A 19,175-nucleotide genomic window follows, 5' to 3' on the forward strand; every position below is an offset into this window, starting at 1 on the left:
CAGATGGAGTCTCGCTCCGTCGCCCAGCCTAGAGTGCAGTGGTGCGGTCTCGGCTCACTGCAACCTCCGCCTCCTGGGTTCAAGAGATTTTCCTGCCTCAGCCTCCTGAGTAGCTGGGACTACAGGTGTGCACCACAACACCCAGCTAATTTTTGTATTTTTGGTTGAGATGGGGTTTTGCCATGTTGGCCAGGCTAGTCTCGAACTCCTGACCTCAGGTGATCCACCCAGCTTGGCCTCCCAAAGTGCTGGGATAACAGGCACGAGCCACCGTGCCTGGCTGAAAACCATATTTTAAAATATTTTAAAATATAATAAACATTTATTAAGTATCAGGCACTATTCTAAGAGCTTTCCAGATATGAACTCACTTAACCCTATGACAGTCTGAGGGGGGTTCTGTAATCAGACCCATTTTACTGACAAGGAAGCTGAGGCATAGCACAGCTAAATGATTTGCCCAAGGGCACAGAATTTGGGTTCAAACTCAGGCAAAATGGTTCTAGAATCTCTATTCTTAACCACTATGCTAAGCTGCCTCTACATTTGCTTTATATTTTTAAAATATTACTCCTACTTCAGCTTATAACTAAAATGACATTATAATTGCCTGTCATATTTTCCCACAGGCAGTAAACCAAGATGCCAAGTGAAGACTTCTCTATAGCATAGGGCAAAAATCCATGAGGCTAAATCCTGGTGTTCATGGTCTATGTTAATTTGAAAACCAAAAACCCATAAAACGGCATGTGGGGAGCTTCAAAAGAACTGCTGTCTTGGGAATTCTTACCAGCTTTGAAGACTTCGGGGAGGTGTGGGTCTGTTTTTCCTTCTCTGGATTCTCCTCCCGGCCTCTAATCCAGAGCCTGTATATGTGGGTGAATTTGCACATGCACGCCTGCACACACACACCCACCAATGGTAAATGCCTCTCTGGGATCCTTTCAGGATCCTTGGAGTCAGGGCTCTATACAGGGCTATTTTAAAGTGTGATGGTTCACTGAAAAATGTTGTCAAACAGCAAAGTACCAACCTTTTTGAATCACTAGGTCATATTTTAGAGACTGTGAGTTCTACCTCTGCAGGAACGTGACTTTTTCATGCTGTATTTTCTCAAATAACAGAGAAGAGAATTCCAACCAGTGAGATGAGAATTGCACAAATCCTGCAGCCCATCTCTGACACAGCTCAAAGTAAGCAACTTTTACTGCTGTATTCTTAAATAGTCCCAAGGATCAAATTATGTCTCTGCTAAAACATCGTTAGGCCTAACTTCCTCACCAAGAATGTGGACTTTGGTCCGACTGCCAGGTTAAGAGGGCGTTTCTTGGCCGGGCGCGGTGGCTCACGCTTGTAATCCCAGCACTTTGGGAGGCCGAGGCGGGCGGATCACGAGGTCAGGAGATCGAGACCACGGTGAAACCCCGTCTCTACTAAAAATACAAAAAAAATTAGCCGGGCGTGGTGGCGGGCGCCTGTAGTCCCAGCTACTCGGAGAGGCTGAGGCAGGAGAATGGCATGAACCCGGGAGGCGGAGCTTGCAGTGAGCCGAGATTGCGCCACTGCACTCCAGCCTGGGCGACAGAGCGAGACTCTGTCTCAAAAAAAAAAAAAAAAAAAAAAAAAAAAAAAAAAAAAGAGGGCGTTTCTTGAAAACTTTGGTTTCTTTGTAGGCACAGTATGTGCTCATTAGATATAAAAGCTGATGGATTAACTAATTCCTTTAGCCTTTCCAAAATAGAGATTTCACGGAACTATCTAGGCCCATAACAAATGTTTCTGTGATGAAACAAACTCAGGAAACTGTACATTTTCTTTTTCCCTTAAAGCTTCACAGAATGCATCATCTCATTAAAATCTCCAGAAACCCTACAAAGAAGAAACCTTACCTGGTATTCCCCAAACTGAGATTTGATAGATTTCTACTGATTTGTAAAAGAGACTCTTATTCTGAGAATTTCTCATGGCTCTTAAAAAGAAGTCACCTTCTCATTGTATAGACTTAGACACACAATTTGTACTTTTTTTGGATTGTTGGGTAAGTAATGACCCAGACCACTGAAGAAAATGAGGAAACTGTGCACACAGACTGATGTCTTATGTGACCAACATGCATAGAAGAAATGGAAGCTTCCCCCTATCTTTCCAGCGTTCAAAAATCCTACTGCTGAATTCACCTCCAATTCCATGAAACAATATAGAAGATCCTCCATAAAGACCCCAGGTTATAATGTTTACAATTTATTCTGTACTCCTTTTCTCTAGTAATTGATGACTGCTATTATTAATGAAGACATTACAAGGAATAAAAGGGCTTGCCTGCCACTTCTCACCACAAAACTGTGTGGCATCAAACAGAATGAAATCCTTCTGACATTGACAGCTGGAGAAAACCTTGTCACCACAGTGACAGTGTCAAGTATGGTGTGACATCTCTGTGTGTGTTTCCTTTGCACCTAATAACTTCGTTGCCAATACAGACCAAAATAATGAAAGAAAACCTGCTTTTGCCAGCCCAAAGGATTAACTGTACTGTTGAGAAAACTGCAGGAATATTTGACATGAGATCACAATTTTTAATTCTTTTCCCCCCAGGATTCTGCATGAAGTATTTTTCTATGAAGGATTTAAATAGAATTACTTTTCCTCACATTGGTCATGGAGAGAATTAAGACATTAACTGTTGATCCAATTTATACCGCCATTTGATCCCATAAGTGCTATACAGGACTCGGTTACTCATGGAAAATAGTTCCTGCCAGATCAAACACTCTCAGGGCCAAAGTCACAAGATTCTGACTTTACATGCTCTGTTCTGCCTCCTTTCATTTTGCCTCTTGGATTGTCATGAACTTCCTGAGCAAGGAGGCCATCCACCATGCAGTGTAATGTCTTGCTAAGAGAAATTAGTATTCAGTCTGCTCAGGTTCCAGCAAGGATTTTCTTCATGAAGATCTTCAAGTGGAATCGAGGTAGGAACTGTTATCCTTTTCAGTCCTTGTCCTTTTCATTCACACCTTGGAACAAAAACAAAGCTGAACTCTGTAGAGGGGAAAATTGATACCACATGGTTTCTGGTGTATCTGCCACTTTTGGCTCTGCTTTGGAAAAGGGTGTGTGTGTGTCATGCACACATGTCTATTTCATCCTCATATCTGACAAATGCCTTTGGGAATTGCTTTGTGGACTATTTGGTTGTTACTGCAGGTTACAAATTTCTAGAGGGCTGGGAGATGTCTTTAAATCTCATAGGCATTGGATCATGTGTCCTCTAGTGGCCATGAACACTAGAAGTTTTAGATAAAAGGTCTCATTTTCAGGTAAGTATGAGGAATACTTTATTTTCAGCCCTCTTTTAAGAGGCATAAAATCTTTTAGTGCTGAAAACACTTGTACTACCTATAATAAAGAATTATGTTTAACTTTAAGTCAGTGTGTTCCTAATTTGACTATGGAATTCAAAGATCTTGTAAGAGTCCACAGACCAGGTAAGACTTAAAGTTTTGCCAACATTCAAAACCTCTGAAAAATAACCCATTACTGGGCAGCTAGGTGATCTCCCTCCTAATTTATCTGGCTCTATTTTCTTTTCTCTACCATCACCAATAGCATCTTTCTAATCCCTCACTCGGATCTTCTCATTCCTCCATTCATTAGAATACCGCTTCATTTCTTCAATAAACATGCCAAATAGGAGTGGCTCTAACAAGACGGGGAGTTTTTTCTGATGTGACAGTCTGTATATTTGCAGTCCAGGACCTGAATGGTGCCAGCAAGAGGACAGAGGCTCCAGGTTCCTTTTGTTTTAGTGCTCTGCCATGTGTAGGGTGTTTCCCATCCAAATGTTCCAGGATGTCTTACCACTATGTCTGTATTCCAGGCAATGGGAAGGAGGGAAGGGGAAGGGGAGAGAATTTTCCTTCCTTGCAAGAGCATCATCTACAAGTTGTGTTTCTGCTCAAACCCCAGTGACAGAGCTTTATTGCTTGATCACAGCTACCTGCAAACGAGGCTAGGAGATGTTTTTGTCAGTCTGGTAGCCTTTGTCACACTAGAATTTCTATGTTAGAGGAGAGAGAGAGAGAACATATATTAGGGAATAGCTAACCATCTCTACTACACCTATGACCTTCCATTTGGCCCTTACAATGAGTTTGTGAAGTGAGAATTTTTATCCCAAGTTTTCCACTGAGAAAAATAAAGCTCATAAAGCTGAAATAATTTAATATTGTCACCATATTAAGAATGATTAAGAATGTGAAGTTTTATCTGCTTCCAAGCTAACAAGGGAGCCGCCACAATTGCATGGATTCTTGCAGAAGACACAGATTCCTGAGTCAGACACAGAGGACTTCATTACTCATGGCACAGCAAGCAGCATCAGCTCCAATATTCATGTAGGTTCTTCTTGTCCTCCAAATCCTATGGGGCATTAGGGGGTGGCCAAGGTAGATGCTGCACACGCAGTCGGTTTGCACCGAAGGTGAAAACCCTGAGCTTAGGAAACTACAAGCTTTTAAAGAGGCTATAAGGAAACCTGCCCAACCTTTTCCTTAGAAGGAAATCTTTTTTTTTTAGCATCCTAGTAAAGAAACAAATCTCTCTGCTTGAGAGAGACACACTACCTCTAACCTTCAAGAAGTTCACCATACAAATATTCTCGGAAGGCAGTCCCAATAAAAGTCTCTTTGTTGACAAGACTTGCAGAAACATGAGAGACCCATGGACATTTTTTTCCCCAACACACAGATAGTCTTGCTATTTTCATTACAATAAAGGTACTTCAAGAAATCTCCCACGTACACTGACCATGCCTCCAACATCAGGGCTGTTCTCACTTTTTATTGTAATTGTTCACACCTCTGGATCTCCATATTGGAATATCACTTCCTTAAAGGCAGGGGCTATGGCTTTTGCTTTTATATCTCTAGCAGCTAACACATTACTTGGAATATGGAACATGTTCAACAGCTATTTTGAATGAAGTATATTAGAATAAGATTTACTTAAGGGATAGAACAAATCAGCAAGCATTACATGTTATTGAATCCACTTGAGGTTCTCTGTATGGACCCTAGGGTAGGTGGCTAATTTTTATGATTCAGGCCTCAAATACCACTCCCCTGACCACTGTATTTAAAACATCATTCTACATAAGTCTAATGATAAGCACTTGTTACTACCTGATATTATTCTGCTTGTTTATTCAGGTATCTGACTCCCCTTCTAGAATAGAAATCCATGACTTCAAGGACTTGCCTATCTAGTTCATGACTATATTTCTATACTCTAAAATAGTGTCGGGCCTAAAGTAGAAGTTTCATAAGTATTTTTGAATGAATCAGTGAATGAGTAAATTCAGCAAACATTCACTAAGTTTATACCATCTGCTAGGAACAAAATGTTTTCCCGTGTCACAGTGGCCCACAAAGAATACTGTTACTTTGGACAACAGAAATAATTCCATATCTGGGTCAAGTTGAGTGGCAGCATCATTTTTATTGGGGCAATGAACTTTCATTCCTTACTACAGATATTCCACTGCTGGCTTGAGCTGGGTCCTGAACACTGTCCTTTCCTGGTCTTGCTGGCGAAGGCATCCTGTGCCAGCAGGCAGCTTCATTGCCTTCCTCTCCTCTCCGAGCCCCTGCGTAGCCATCCTGCTTATCAGGTACCCACAGTTCTGGTCAGGTAGCCTCAGGGAGCCCATCTGATTGGTTCTGTGGGTCCCCACACCTCCAAGGACCCCATGCCCTTCATATGATGCTTAACCATTTGTTTATCCTCATTCTCACCTGGGCAGCAGGTAGCTATCAGACCCTCTCTCACCTTTCCTCTACTCTTCTTCCACCTCTATTTGATCTCCTGTAGCAGCCTTGCCCATAAAGTCTTTCCTGTGGCTCCACTGAGAAATTCGAGTACGAATTCCAATACTGCTGTGAAACGAAGTAATCTGATTCAGGTGAGTCCATTTATCTTGCAAGGTGTATCAATACTCATTTTATTCATCATTTACCCATTTCCAAAAATGATGTGAAGTGGGAAAATGTCAATGTTGAACAACAAAAATAGTAAAATCCCTTTGGGGGGAAGATCATTATAGTCTGTTTAAATGCTGACAAATATTGATATCAATGGTGAACGTAGAAGTGGGGCATGAGGGAAATTACCAGAGGGAAATGACTAGGATATTTTTCAAGCCATCATTGATTCAAAATGAATTATGAGAGTAGAGCTTTGCATGGAAAATTGAAGGCCTAATACTAGAAATAATTATTAAGCATTTGCTTACTTTTATAGATGGAGAAATTACCTCAGAGAAGTCAAATAATTTACCCAGAGTCACAAAATAAGCAAATGATGGAATATTCAAATCCAGGTCTTCTGACTCTACCTCTATTGCATTGTCGGCCTTAGAGGTTTCCGAAGTATTGATAAGATGGAGGCTGGAAGAGCTTGAAACAGACCATATAAAGCCAGGTCTGAGCTGCAAAAGCAGAGGCCCAAGGAACAGCACAGACCCTGACTGGTGGGGTATCTGTGTATTTTAAATAACAAATACAACAAAGATTCAAGGTTTAGCATGTACCCAGATGTTTCCATTATTGATATATATATGCCAATTTAAAATATTTAAATGGAAAACAGTTTGGGTCCACTTTATTTTAGAACTATGCCAGTTACAGGAATCACCCCAGTATCAGTTATGTCTCACTCATGTCAAAGAATCAGGGTCAGAAGAAAAAAATCTCCAGCAAAGATCCTTGCAATTCAGGAACACTCTTTCCTCTGAACATGCTATGAACTAGAGTTAAAAGAAAGCATTTTTTAAAAGAAATATGATTTATTTGTTCCTCATGATAAACATATCAAAACATCACATTGTACTCCATAAATATATGAATTATTTGGTTAACTGAAAATAAAATAAAATTTAAAAAGAAATAGAACGAACCTGAGTTAAACCCTGAGCTAAACGACTTTTTAACAAAATTCAATGGATTTAGTTTGGGTTCATGTTTGCCTATATAATGAATAGAGTGTTATTTATGACAACATCCAGAAGAACGGATCTCAGGGGTTGGCTTTATTACAGTATGTTAGTTTAAATTAATTTGCCACTATTTCCTACAGTTATTCTTTAGTCTTCCCTTGAAGATTTTCACACACACACACACCACACACACACACACACCCCTCCTTCCAGAAATGTAAGAAATATCTTTACCCTCATCCTATCCTATCTTTAAGATGCCAACTTCTAGCTTTGCAAGTAGGAAGGATTAAAACATGAGAAAGAAAAATAGGCCTAACTTGTCATGAAAGTAAAATATATGGTCAAAGCCCATACCAAATGATAATGCCTGTATTTTTCCAGATTTGAAGTTCCTCTTTTTTGCTCTTAAGTGGGTTGAGAGATTGTGATAGGTAGTTGGGGGAAAAAGCATTTGGGGCCCTGAGTTTTTCATTATGGTGTTTTTGCTACTAGAAAACACATGCCTCAATGGTGAATATTTTTAAAAAGGTACCATTTCAATTTAACTAGACCCTTGAAAATAATAGAGGCTCATCAATAAGTGGCATAAAGAGAAGAACAACAAACATTGGGGCCTACTTGAGAATGAAGGATGGGAGAGGGAGAGGATCAGAAAGAATAACTATTGGGTACCAGGCTTAGTACCTGGGTGAAAAAATAATCTGTATAACAAGCCCCCATGACACAGGTTTACCCATATAACAAACCTGCACATTTACCCTTGAACCTAAAATAAAAGTAAAAAACAAACAAAAAACCTACAGGCTCATCTGCTTCCATTCCAAGTGAAATGTCGAAATTTGTATTCTTTTCTCCCGCTTAATGAAAGTCTGGCATAAAAAATCCAGAGTCCACTCTAGCATTGTTGCCATGTGTTCTAATAATGCATTTTTCACACCAGCAAAATCATAGAAACTGGGGTGAAATACTGTTTTAAGTGAGAGCCATCCTTCACCTGGTATGAAATGACCATGCTAGATTCTGTTTCACAGCCAAAAAACATGATTATTACACTGTGTGTATGGGGTTAAGCTTGATTATTCTTATTCACCACACCAAGAAATTACTCCAAACCTAAACTGATCCAATTAATAAGACTGCAATTAAAACCAAGAAAAAAAATTATAAACTTATTTTCTAGTTCTCAGAAAATATCTGAGAAGGAAAATTGACTCCAGAGACACAAATGGCCTAATGGAATAATTAAAATTATAATTAAATAAAACCAAGTCATCCCAGGCCTACTTAGCTGTACAACTCCCTCCAGGATTATTGTGTCATTAGGGGAGGGAGAATGAAGAAATCACTTTTCAGGATTTCTCAGTGTAAGAGAGTTCTCCAGACTTTCAAAGCCTGAGAAGAGACCAAGAAGAAATAAATATCAGGACAGATGAAGCTGACATTACACCCCTGCCCAGTCATTTCTACTTTACCATTGATAGCTGTGTGGCCAAGGAAATTGACCTTGCATGCTTTATCTTTAATTTCCTCATCTCTAAAATTTCTGGGACAATAGCAACATGAATCACAGAGTTGCTGTGAAGATTAAGTATAACCATGTATAATAAGTGGTATGGGCATATTCGGTATTGGATATCACTATTAATATGAGGAAGACATCAAATGGTATAAAGAGTATTCCAGAACACCTGAAGATGGTGACAATAGTGAATGCACTGAGCCAGGTGTCAATGGTAGGAGAGAGGAATTTCTGGAGAGAGTTGGAATTGCAAATTGGAAAAGCCTCCCTGTAAACTGAATGTGGGACTCTGGGAATGGAGGGAGGAGGTGAAGCCTCAAGCAGCTTTCTCTGTCTCCCATTAAGTACAGACCCCAGGAAGCCGGTCACTGATAAGGAGTGGGGCAATGAAAATGGGGAGAAGCCTGGTGAGGAAAAGGGTTCCCTTTCCATAGGCCACATAATCTATTCTCCCAGTTTAGCAAGTGTCCCAAGGTTGGCCAGGAACAGTGGCTCATGCCTGTAATCCCAGTACTTAGGAAGGGTGAGGTGGGCAGATCACCTGAGGTCAGGAGTTCAAGAACAGCCTGGCCAACAAGGTGAAACCCTGTCTCTACTAAAAATACAAACATTAGCCGGGTGTGGTGGCACGCACCTGTAATCCCAGCTACTTGGGAGGCTGAGGCAGGAGAATTGCTTGAACCTGGGAGGTGAAGGTTGCAGTGAGCCAAGACCACACCATTGCACTCTAGCCAGGGCAACAAGAGTGAGACTACACCTCACAAAAAACAAACAACAACAACAACAACAAAAAAAAAAAACAGTGACCCAAGATCTCTAGCTTTCTATTTCTTTAAATTATTGTTTAAACATCATTAGTGAAAAACTATCCATTGGGTACAACATACACTACTTGGGTAAAAGGTGCAATAAAATCCTATACTTCACCACTGTATAATTCATTCATGTAACCAAAACCTCTTGTACCCCTAAAGCTATTGAAATATAATTTTAAATAAAAAAATAAAACAAATAAAAATCATTAGCTACCACACTGATTAGGATAGCTAACCACAATGATAGAAAATAACAAGTGCTGACAGGAATGTGGAGAAACTTGACCCCTCCCTACACTGCTGGTGGTAATGTAAAATTGGGCAGCCTCTTTGTAGCACAGGTTGGCAATTCTTCAAAGGTTAAACATGGAGTTACCATATAACTCAACAATTCTACTCCTAGGCATAAACCCAAGGTCATTGAAAACAGATTTCCACACAAAACCTTGTACAAGCATGTCCATAGAAGCATTACACATAACAGCCCCAAAGCAAAAACAACTCAAATGTCTATCACTGATGAGTAGATAAACAAAACTTAGTATATCCATACAATGGAATAGTATTTAGCCATAAAAGGGAATGAAGTACTCACCTTAAAAACATTATGCTAAGTGAAAAAAGCTAGTCATAAAAGGCCACATATTGTATGATTCAATTTTACATGTCCAGAAAAGGCAAATCCAGAGAGATAGAAAGTAGATTAATGATTACCAGGGGCTGGTGAAGGAAGGGGATGGGGACTGGTTGCTAATGTGTACGTGATTTCTTTTGGAGGTGATTAAAATGTTCTGAAATTAGTGATTATGGTCGTACAACTATGAATATACATATATATATACCTGTATTATTCTTTTTGGAGATGGAGTCTCGCTCTGTCACCCAGGCTGGAGTGCAGTGGTGCAGTCTCGGCTCACTGCAAGCTCTGCCTCCTGGGTTCACGCCATTCTCCTGCCTCAGCCTCCCGAGTAGCTGGGACTACAGGCGCCCGCCACCGTGCCCGGCTAATTTTTTGTATTTTTAGTAGAGACGGGGTTTTCACCATGTTAGCCAGGATGGTCTCGATCTCCTGACCTCATGATGCACGAGGCCAGGCGTGAGCCACCGTGCCTGGCCAACTGTGAATATATTAAAAATCGTGGTGTGTGCTTTAAAAAGGTGAATTGTGAATTAGATCTCAAAAAAGTATGAGAAAAATATCAGTACCCCATTTAACAAATTATATTAAACTAAATTGAAGGCACATAAAAGCCAAGGTTTTACAAATGCTTTAGTGAGCCTACACAAGTCATTCATTCCTGTTTCTTAACTTTCCTCAACTGGAGGAAGAAAAGAACCACACTTGCCACCTACATTTGTGATAAGACCTGAGTATACTTTTTAAACATCTGTGTTTTTCAGCCAAAGGTTATATACAAATACTAGGTGTTGTTATTATGAAACTGGCAACACTGAACACTGGGTAACTTTAAATAGAGTTACCATGTGGCAGTTGAGTCTTAAACGTATGCACTGCTGTTCATTTCTCACAGCAACTGAGTGGCCCATTTGATGTACCGTGGCTCTGAGTGGGTCATCCATGGGGGCAAAGCTTAGGAGACACACAGTTTTGAGATTCAAGCCCTAGGTGATTCCTCTAGTTATCATGGTGTCCTGAATATTAAGTTCTGTTTTCAAAACAGATAGTCGACAAAATTGTCAATTCTGATGATCCTTTTAGAAAATAACTCAGGGCATTCTTCATCGCACCTGGAAGAAGGATGGTCCTTAAGAGGGGCTGTTCACATCCCTTTTCGTGTAATCAAAAGATCTTGATTTTCTTCCTTCAGATTTCTTTTAAGGAAGTAGAAAGAATAAGATTCTGGAATGTGGAAAGGGTAACTACCCCCCTTTTCTTGATGGCAAATGTTGTTAGTTTAACCTTCTATGGAAAGGAAGGGCAATGTAGGAAGTGCAGTGAATCCTCAGTTCCAAACAGCCATTGCAAATGGTGACTGCCTACCCTTAACCCACTGTAAACAAGTGCATTTCTAACACAATCTCCCTGCACCTCACTTGTGATTTACACAAACAAATTTAAGATCCACACAGTGTAGAAGCCAAAGCAGGGAGACAAAGCCACTGTCTACTCTCCTCACATTCTTTGTCCCAACCCCATCCCTTGGTGCTGGGCAGGTGCACAGGAGAGAGGGTGTGTGCACCTTTATACAGTGGAGAAGCACACGTCTGCTTCCTGCACCCCCTTGGTGTCTCTCAGAGCCACCAGCCAGAGGAGAGGTAAAGCCGAATTGCATGTTGCACTGAAAGGGCCAGGATCTAGTGACCTATCTCTGCACTCCAGTCTTTCACTCCCTTCAACACAGCTATAGAAGTGGAAATGAAAGAGAGGCAAAGACTGATATGGAAATCTAAACATAAGCAATGAATGATTTGTATCTTTAGGGAAACTTTTTCTCTTCCCACATTTTCCTCTTATCTCATAGAAGAGGGAATCTCCATCATGACTCAGAAACACCATAAAGGAAAGATCCACCATCTCAATTCCTCTTTACTTGCTCTTCTTTATGGAAATGGGAATGATAATCTGATTGGTTAATTTGCCTCAAATCAGGAGACTGGATTCTGCTGCTATCTAGGGTACCTGGAAGCAAATGGGGGCTAGGTTTGACAAACGCTGGATGCCTGTGTTCAGTGATGGTGGACATCACTGGTGGAAGCCTTCCAACCTTCATGCAACAAGCAGACCAAGCACCAGGTTTAACAGTTGAAGATGAGAAGCTACAAGGCAAGCAAAAACCAGCAGCCAAGGGTGAGAGTAGAGAGAAGGGGGAAAGAGGCAGCGTGGAGCTATTCTAGATTACATGACTTGTATATAGTTTATAGCAGACTAGCTTCAGCTGGATTGAACAAAAAAAAAAAAACTGTCTTAAAAACAGTCTTTCCTTCTCCCAAAATAAATTTGGAGATAGATGAGCCAGGATGTGTAATGTTCTCCACAATCATCAGGGAATGAAAATCTGTTTTCCACTCTACCTACTTGGCCTGTAGCTTTTGTTTTCAAGGTCACTTCAAGGTTGAAAGATGGCCACTAGAGCTCTAGACATGGCACCGTGTCCCAGGGCAATAGGAAAATAGAAGGAGCCAGAGGAAGGACACACCTCCCAGCTGAATTGAAGTTACACTGGGAACCCCACCCAACTTCTGCTTGCATCTCATTGGCCACTTCCAGCTGCAAGGTAGATTGGGATATGGAGTCTTATCTAGACACAGTGGTGGCCTGAATAACATCATATGGGGTCACAGTGCATTACTAAGGAAGAAGTGGATGCCTGATAAGTTCCAGGGAGCAATCAGATTAACCACATCTGCTCCTATGGGGAGTAGAAAGCAGAAGATAGAGCGGTTAAGACTCACTCCATAGTACATTCATGAGAGATCAAAAGAATTGGCAAAATTTTCTTTCTCTGTAATCTAAAGGTGAGTAGAAAATTAAGAGAGTTCTCTGAATAAATTAAGACCATTACCTCATTACAAATATGCACACACACTTGCAAAAGTAGACCCACTTTTTACGGACAAATGCCAAGAAAAGAACAAGGTTAGAGAGGAAAAGGCTTCCTTCTACAGTTATATCTTCCCATAAAACATCATGGGGTGTGTGTGTGTCTGTGTGTGTGTGTGTGTGTGTGTGTGTGTGTGTGTGTGTGTGTGAAAGAGAGAGGGAGAGTAATGGAGTGGTGGTACTATTTTATTCAGAGAATGTTCTTAATTTTCTATGTACTTTTACATGTATCAATACAATCTAACCCTACTGAGCTCCCATTATAAAAATTAATCACCAAGGTTAGGGCACAGTTTGTTCCTGTGCAAGGACATTCCCAAAGAACAGATGTAGGGAGGGCAGCATTTCCTCTGGGTCCTATCACTAAGTTAATGGTCAGAATTCATGCTGTGGAGTGAACAGCCCATCACAGTCTGAGGCATTACCATGGAGGATGAGCTTTAGGGAACAATGGGATAAAGACAGACCAGACAGGACAGGCCGTCCGGAACACTGCCCAGAAAAATTCCCACCACCTCTGCCAGCTCCTGAACTGCCCGTGTAGGGAGATTTCTGTTGTTACACAATCAGCTGGTTTATCTTGTCTGCATGGCATGTTGAGAGAAGGCTGTTTAGGGGCCAGCTAAGTCAGTTTCTCCGGCTGCTGAAATAGCTTTCATAAAAATAGAGTTACAAAACTAATGTTAAAGCTTGGGCTGTATACTGTCTTTTTAAGAAAAATAATGGATATTATAAACAAGGAACAGTAAAGGTCTCTGGGAGAAAATATAGTAGAAAAGTTGTCCTGGCACCCTTTGGAGAAGGTAATGGGACTCTCTCATGACCTTTGTTTCAGAATTGCTTTGTAATTCTGGTAAGATAGACACTAAATTGTCGTTTCTGGACTGTATAGACACACCAAATTGTCATTACTGGAAGTGAAGTATATACACACACACATGCAAAAACGGACCCATTTTAAAATGAGCAAATACAAGGGCCAAAATGTTTGATTACAGGTTCATGATGGATTTTTATTTTTTTAATTACACAAATGCTTATATTTTTCTAACAATAATTTCATTCGAAGAAAAGTCAGTTGATAAATTTTAAGGTTGTATTTATTACTCCCATTGGTTTTTGAAAAGTGTTCGTTCAACCTAGGTGTTTTTAGAGTATCAGCTTTTGAACTCAGGGTTCTCAATCTTGAAAGCATAATGGTAAAAGTCCTGCTTTCATTTATTTAAGTGTTCTCAGAGACTACAATTACCAATATAAATTTGAAAAAACAAAATTTACAGTACCATCGCTTTTTATTAACAAATACTATATGCAAATCCACTTGTAAAACTATCTTACAAATATTTTCTTAACAATGTTCTACAACTAGTAGTTATATTTTGAGGTGCCCAGCAAAGGAAAACGAAATCCATTCACTTTGTGCCAGTCAGTAACAACCACAACAGACCAGCTGATGTTGTTAACAATGCCCCTATTAGCTAAGGATCAGAAATGTTGTGACATTAGTTTCTGGGATCATTTCAGGATTGAATTAGACTGACTCATCTCAGGTTCTGGTGCTCTCTTAATTCTTTGGTCAGCAGGAATTAGTCCTACCAAGCTTTATCTTGGTCATACCCAAAATTGTCCTCAAGCATAAGTTAAGGAGCCCTAGTAAAGGATCACATTTGTCAGAAGTTTTCTCCTCTGTGCTTGGCTAAATTCCCACCGTCCACTTGCAAAAGGAGTGGTTTATGCAATTTGATTACTTTTAAGAGCTGTCTCACCTCCAAATGCCTGCTCAAGGGAACTCAGTGACACCAACTAAGAGGCATGTGAGTGCTAAGGTTTAGAGTTGTCCGTGTTTGCTTTCTGATACAGGAATGCCGGAAGAAGCTTAGTGCTGGATGAAGGTGAAAGAGATTATCAGTACCAGAAAGCCAGCTCTTTCCTTCTTCCCTGGAAATTGAGTTGTCAGCAGCCAGTTCAAAGCAGACATGTGAGAAAATCACCACGTCTTTTTATTTTAATGGAAATAATTTAAATAGTAGTCTTGCAGGAAACATGTTTTAAAAATTGATCTTTCTGGGGTTGAGGGAAGCTGGCTATACCAAACGGGCCATGAGTGGGGGGCCAGCCGACTTATTACTTATTAGAGTGCTTAATAACTTTTCCTTATCTCCCCTCAAGGGGAATATTCATTAGTAGATCAGAAGATAGTGTTATTAACTTATAGCATATCCATAATCTATAGCATATATAGAGGCCAAATTTTACCTCTGATTTATCCAAGTGCTTAATGGTTTTAAACCAGATTCACATGGAACCCTTTTTAAAAGCACATTGCCTCTCCATCCCACGAGGTTGAGATTCTTTAAGTTTGGTGAGGAATCTGTATTTTAACAACTGTATTGATAATTTCAAAGTATGCCAAAGTTTGAAACCCGCTTAGGTTAGGGACGGGTCAATATGAGAGAAAATAGTCATCTTGATTTACTCTAATAGCTTTATCATTTAGATTAAAAGATACACCCAATCCATTAATAAAAATGTTAAAATCTAGGTTTTTTAAACTCTAGGTAAACATTGCCTGAATCCTTTAGTGCTTCAATTTAGCTAAACCATAAAGTAAGTAGAAACTATAAAGCTTCCTGACTGCAAAGATGGTAAAATGCTAGTTCAAATGTCATGCCTCTCTGGGAAACCTCCTTGTAAATCTCATCGTCTTTTGCAGAACTCAAGTCTTCTTTTTGGTTCCTGGCTAGTAGCAAATTGTATTTAGATGTTTTATCCGTGGCCACACCGATCGTGAACTTCTTGGGGGATAGACATGTTTCTGTCTCCTCCCTCCTTCAACAAAGCATCAAGCGCACAGTAAACCCGAATAATGTGTGCTGATTTTCACTCTATGTTATAGGTTTCCTAAAGTGATTTACCACTTATTTTAGAAAATTATGGACACATAGAAGATTTAGATGGAATTACTGTAACATTTTAAATCTTTGTTTGAATTTGGAAGTACATTAAACTCTGTAAGAAAAGATGTTTCCTAATCTCAAGTTATTTCTCTCAGGAAAGAAAAACACAGTAATTTGCCTAAAAGCTTACCCTTAATTTAGGTGTTGATTTAGCATCTCCTCTAAATACAATCCCCCTTCTCTGCTGTGTAACTGTTTTTAAAAGGATTGGCAATGGATGAATAAACAACTCCTTTAACAAACATTTGAAGACCCCATCCAAACACATACACACACACGCAACATAAAATCTCTTTCCACATCAATTTAGTGAGCCCTTAATTTTGCTTTCTAAGCACACAATATTATAAACCACAAAACACATACAACCAGTTTAACTCCTGCTGAAATGACATGAGAAGATTCTACCGAAATGCTTAGGGAAACTGGTAATTGTGTGCTGAATTTACTATAGGCTACACCACTAGAAGAGCTATAAGTAGCAACAGCAGCAAATGTTGAGCAGTCACTTTCCTCAACTTGTCCCTGTCCTTAGGGAGCTCACAGTTTGTGGCAAAGACAGATACATGAACCATTAATTACCAAGTAAGGCAAAAAAAAAAAATGGCACATGGAAGAACATGCAGCTGTGTTCTGGGAACGAGGCAAAAAGAACTGCCTGGGGTCACGTTTGACAGACTAGAAAACATTTGATCTGCCTTGAAGGATGCATAGGAGTAGGAGTTCACTCAAAGATATTCCACTAAGAATAGGTATTATGTTTATCCAGCTTGCTTTTCAGGTAGTTCAGGTGAAAACAGGCTCTAAAAAAAGTTTAACAATAAAATATATGAACCGAGGAAGGATTAGATGCAAACAGCACAGCCAGTACATTTAGACCACATAAAATCCAGTTATGCTCATGAAAATGCAGGCAGCAGGATGTCCAATTTAATAGGAGAGGAAGAAAAGGAAGGGCACATAAAATAGAAAGGATTTATTCATTTTCCTCAATAAAGGCTAAGCACCTTCGTAGGCTCTTCTTAAATCATGAACTTTCCAATTCATATTCCAGGTACTAATCCTGCTGTTCTAAAATAGCTGTTGCAAATAACACGATTTTATGTAGGTCACGTGACCTTAATTTTTATTTCTGCCTCACTCAGCTCAATGTCTACTCAAATTTGTTGGTCATAAACCAGGTATTTAGTTAGATTACTTAGCGACACCTAGTGACAGAGATCGGAACCAAGTGCTATTTTAATACAGTGGAGTGCATACCTCTGTTATTGTCATGCTTTAGCCCAAGACAGCCCTCATTATTCCAAGTTCTCTTTTCAACCCATCTCATCCCAATGATACTAAAGCAAACCCATGCCCAGTTTGGACTGAAAAACAACTAATTAGAGAGAGGAAGTGAGAAAGAGAAGAACAAGGGAGAGAGGGAAGGAGGTGATTGAGGGAGTGGGTTGGAATCACAGAAGAGACAAGATCAGCAATGAGGGCTTCTATTTTTATGTATTTATTTGGCTGTGTTCATATCAAGAAATGGAAAGAAAGGTAAGACCACCTTGAAGCAGAGAAGGAATTAGAACCAGGGGCAGTCTAAAGAAAGGCTCAATTCATATTTTCTCTCCCACTCGGATTTGAAAGGGCAGAATAAACATGTTTTGATGATTTTGAAATCCAAGATAGATCCAATTTAAACGTTTTTAAACAAAAGATAGTTCTTATTGTCATAAATTATAAAATGCCTTTCTCACTTTGCAGTTCCTTTTCTTGCATCCCTGTCTATGTATCTTTTCATATCAATTTGTTTTTCCCACTAAATGGATCTATTCGGATGGAGTCATTACTGACTTGGCATTGCTCTAAAAATAAGCTGATTTGCTATCTGCAGTGCGTGCTGTCAAAAAAAAAAAAAAAAAAATCAACCAAAGTAACAAAGCAAAATAAACATAGTAATTAACACGTTAAATTAAAAATCAAAATATAACGAAAATACTAGAAGACAATGTGAGTCACGTGACAGTTTTAAATGAGTTGAAGGTGCTGATTCTAGGCAAATTCCATCCAAGGGTTCAGAGGGAATCACAGAAGAAAGTACTGTTATACATTTTTGAGCAAATACAGAGAAAACAAACAATACTAAAGGACTGAATCCTAAAACAGATTTTTAAGAATGCAGACAAGTGAGCCCTCAACTGTAAGCATGACACTGGCACAGCCAATTAAGCAGCGGTCTTTCCCTGCTGTGGTCCAGCCCCTTTGCCAACAATGGGGTTCACACCCTACAAGTTGAGACCCTTTCAGGCTCTGGGTCCACTGAAACTAACTGAAACATAAGGAATGACTTGCTTCTTGGAGGTGGAATCCACAGATGATGTTATACAGAATAGCCCTGATTCAGAGGCCAGAGGTCCCAGTGGGCTCCACTGTTCCAGGGTGCAGACATGGCACTGGACCATCAGTCTATTTTTCTCCCCCACCCAGTTAGCCACTATGTTTTATTGCATTTGTACAGACATTTATATAGATTTCTACCATCCCATTGCATTGTAATAATGTATTGTCATGTCTGTTTTTCTTCTGTTAAACTATGACTTTCATGGGTGGAGTCACGCAGTGTAGTCTTTGACTACTAGCCCAGCCTATTTAATTGTTAATTAAATGTTAACTGAGCATCTAGTATGCACTGTGCACTGAAGTGGGCTTTGGGGATACAATGAAGAAGATATATGTCCTGGCCTCAAACTACTTAAAATCTGGTGGAAAATGCAAGGAAGACTTTACTTCATTTTGGTATGTTTTAGTAAGTGCTAAGACGGGGGTAAGCACAGAGTTCTGGGAGCACAGAGTAATGCCACTGGATTTACAGTTTGTGAAAGAGTGTGGGAAGGCTTCCTGGAGGAGGAGGGGCTGAGGAAGGAGCATGGGAAGGGAATTCTGGGTAGCACAAAGCCTCAAAGACATAAACTAGCACAACATATGCTCTCACATGAGATCTAGTTGTCTGCCTGTCACTGGTCCCTTCCCCTACAAACCCATTCTCCACATTGTCCCCAGAATGGTCTTATCAACATGCAGATATGCAATATAAAGATCTTTCCATGATCAAGTTTCTTTGATGCCTCCACATTACCTGCAGAAAAAAAATCCAGCTTTTATTTTTATTTTTATTTTTTTTTTGAGACAGAGTCTCGCTCTGTCACCAGGCTGGAATGCAATGGCACGATCTGGGCTCACTGCAACTTCTGCCTCCTGGGTTCAAGCAATTCTCCTGCCTCAGCCTCCTGAGTAGCTGGGACTACGGGCATGTGCCACCACACCTGGCTCATTTTTGTAT

The 19,175-nt window shown here is 40.0% G+C and overlaps 1 long non-coding RNA gene across 1 annotated transcript in view; it reads left to right on the top strand.

Moving 5' to 3' along the window:
• The first annotated feature begins 2,819 nt into the window (after positions 1-2,819).
• Positions 2,820-19,175, top strand: part of LOC129460509 (uncharacterized) — a 39,444-nt gene continuing 23,088 nt past the window's right edge. Inside the window, exons 1-2 of the long non-coding RNA XR_008650245.1 lie at positions 2,820-2,972; positions 5,872-5,984. This is a non-coding gene — a long non-coding RNA (uncharacterized lncRNA). The remainder of the gene's footprint in view (positions 2,973-5,871; positions 5,985-19,175) is intronic.

This window comes from Symphalangus syndactylus, chromosome 13, assembly GCF_028878055.3.
Source record: "Symphalangus syndactylus isolate Jambi chromosome 13, NHGRI_mSymSyn1-v2.1_pri, whole genome shotgun sequence".
NCBI classification, from domain to species: domain Eukaryota; kingdom Metazoa; phylum Chordata; class Mammalia; order Primates; family Hylobatidae; genus Symphalangus; species Symphalangus syndactylus.